Source organism: Morone saxatilis, unplaced genomic scaffold (genome assembly GCF_004916995.1).
Source record: "Morone saxatilis isolate NCDOM2014 unplaced genomic scaffold, NCSU_SB_2.0 Contig2, whole genome shotgun sequence".
Classification (NCBI taxonomy): Eukaryota; Metazoa; Chordata; class Actinopteri; family Moronidae; genus Morone; species Morone saxatilis.
In genome coordinates this window covers 11,149,762-11,153,149 of record NW_023339762.1, presented here as the reverse complement: position 1 = coordinate 11,153,149, position 3,388 = coordinate 11,149,762, and positions in this window count along the sequence as shown.

Genomic DNA, 3,388 nt, shown 5'->3' with positions numbered 1-3,388 from the left:
CACAGTTCTTCATTTGAAAGGCTTATACCTTCAGTAAAAAAGGGTAAATGTATGCATATTGCATTACTCATTTCCTATCTAGTGTATGTGACATATACAGTAAGTGTGACGAATGGTTCTTATCATATGTTTACAATTATTGGTGTGCATTATACGCCGCTACTAGATATTATATGCCTAAGTGGTCTGAGTCTTTTACACAAGAAAATAATGTTACTAGGGACTGCAGAACCAGTCAAACTAAATACAAACCACAACATGAGATAATAAAAATGATCCCTATGAGAGCGAGTACTACTAACAAAGGGGGGGCCACTACGGATAAATGATACCACCAAATACTGTTTCATCTATTTAATTGAATTGACGAAAAATAGAAATGCATATCAATGGACTATCATGCATATTATAATTTTATAGGCTATTTTTTATGGCTTATAGTTTGCTTATAGCCTAAAACACTTCTGTATATAAACATTATCTAAATTTGACCAAGTACTTTAATCACAATTAAAGCTCCTTTAATGTGGTATTAAACATTTTTCTGTCCTCACTCATATTTAGTTTTACCTATATGTATTTTTAGTCACTGCTATTGACATGAAATCAATAACTTTCAATAGACATTATATTTGTCACAGTGCAGTGTACTTGCCAGAACAGCAGAGGGCACTCTGGAATAAAGGATGAGATGGTGAATGTGAGGAGAAAATAAACTGTAGAGGAACATACACTTGTTTCTGCTTAAATCACTAAACATAAGTTAATTTGTTTACTAGCCAAATTTATAGATATATTTTAATGAGTTAAAACAATCGGGTGCCGGAATCTGAAAGTCTGACTTTTCTTTTGATGATGATGATTGCTGCATCATGAAAGAGCTCAATAGTTCCCTGTGATTGAGACGCTCTTTCTAAAGTGAAAGTAACATTTGTGCAGTCATGTTTTACCACCCTGTAGAGAACCGTAATTGCAGTGATTTCTGATTAGACGTGGGGTGGGCTTTTTTAGGCAGTCACAGGGGTAGAGGGCTAATCAAGTCTTCTCATTAGGCAGATGAGCTCAAAGCCTCTTGTCACCCTGTAAACACTCTCTTACACCCTTGTTGTCATACAAGCACACACTCTCACACTCTTCTAACTTGTAACTGTCAGGCGGTTGACAGTTTTTACCAACCAAATTAAAATTGTAGCTCTCGCCTCCAAAATAGTAGATATTTAACTTTAGGAAATTGTATGAGCCAGGAGTACGATTCAAGTTTTTTTCCCCCATTTTTATCTATTGTAGTTAATGAAGTGCTTTCTAATATTGTATTGCAGTGCAACCTGTTTAATTATTCTAACCCAATAAGGCATTTTGGTCACATTCAGTTGTATTGGGATTACTGCTTCCAGTATTCATTATAATTCATTGCTATCTGAGGAATTGTACGTCAACAAATGTCGGTCCACTTACAGTAAAATTAGTTTTAAGTTGTCTACACGTATATTTTCAACTGTATTATATTATTTTGGCCTGATTCTGAGCAATCATTACTCTGAGTTCAGTTCAGTAATGTGATTATTGTGATCCAGCAGCTTGTAATATATCTTTCCCCAACCCTGGTTATCAAATTGTGGGAAATGGATCATGCTTTTAGACAAATGGAGCACTTGGTTGTCTTTATCAAAGGTGAAACTAAGGCTTTGAAGAGTGATTCATATTTACATAAATTACTTGAGCGGCGTTTGCATTTAATCTTCATTCAGTGTGACCCGTGATGCACTTGCTTTTATTATCTGTTACACACATCCACCGAGCACTGATCAGTCAGCACCAAATGGAGTTCCAGTGTTGATGTTGCCTGTGTGTGGTCCTTTTGACCTGCATATGACCCACTGTTTTCTATATGTAAAGATGTAATTATTGAGACAAATTATGCAGGCAGGAGCAGTTTGTCCTTTATAGCACATTTGACATCTCTCAAACTCTGACCTTTTTGAAATATCACTGACGGTTTTTAAATCTGTCAGAAATTAAATGGCAAGATGAGGCATTGTTCTATGTAAGTGACAGCTGGAGACTTGCCAAACATAAACAAATAAATTGCACAGCATCACAGAACTAGTTCCTAGGTAACCATGTGACAGGGCCGACAATTGCTATGGAAACCAGCGTATCTCTCTCTCTCTCTCTCTCTCTCTCTCTTTCCATCTCTCAGTTCTTTCAGGAAATGTGTGAGAATATTCCCTTTCCTGTGAATTGGTTTTAGTTTCCAGCTTTGACAGTTGTGGAGGAAGACACCGTCACATCATAGAAAGTCATTTTCCCTCATACTTTACTGAAGCTGTAGAATAAATTCAGGCAGGCTGATAAACCAAATGCTATACGCCAGTGGGTAAAACATGGTTAATAATAAATTTCATTGGAAGAGCTAACAAAGCTCTCTAAAATATGAACATTACCATGCAATTAACTGCCCTGCTTTCACACTTTTTTTTTGCCAACTAGTATCATATGAAAACTGTAATTAGCTCGAACTCTGTTACAAATGAAGACGTTTTTCAAGATCAGAATAAATAAAAACTAGTTTTAATTATTTTCCTTAGATCTTTTGTTCGGCAAGCTAATTTGCAGTCTGCTTTGCAGCAGGTCTTTTGTTTTGATTCTGTTTGTCACAAATCCAGTTACAACTCGATTTTGTAAATGGAAAACCAGGCTTCTCTTCAAAGAGTGAGACATCACAGCCTATTCTATTAAAAAAGCAGGTGCAAATCTGAAAGAGATGCTTTGATTTGCGGCCAATTATGGACATCCTTGTTGCATCACCTTTATGTGAGTACTCTTCCTCTTTCCCCAGTGCTGATCAGAAGAATTAGCCCATTATTCTTGGTAGATAACCAGAAATGTTGAGATCACACGAATGAACAGAAACCTTAAAAGTTATCAAGTTATTCAACACACCCAATTAAACTTGTTCTAATCCTCTAATGCCATCTCCCTCTTAATCACTGCGTGGCATACAAGGGGTTGCCCCCAATTAGCTACCTCCTGTGACACCCTGACACCCCGCCACATCCAGATTGTATTTCAGCTTCAATTACTTTGAAAACCCTTCAGGCAGAGGTGATTTGTCTCCTCCACTCTTTATTTTATCTGTCCTTTGCTCTGTTTCCCCTTCTTTTGATTGGTACAGGGTGTCAAAGGAGAGTCCGTCATGTTTAGGAACAAAAGAGCTGTAAACTCTTAACAATTGTTTTGTTATGTTTTACCGTTTCGTGTGCAATGATTGAAAGTTCTGTGCAGATGAAACAACTAAAAGTTTCCACATTATATATGTTTGAAATTCATGCTCAGAGTTATGCAATATTACAGTCTATCGTGTTTACCTGAGTTGTGATTATTGCAG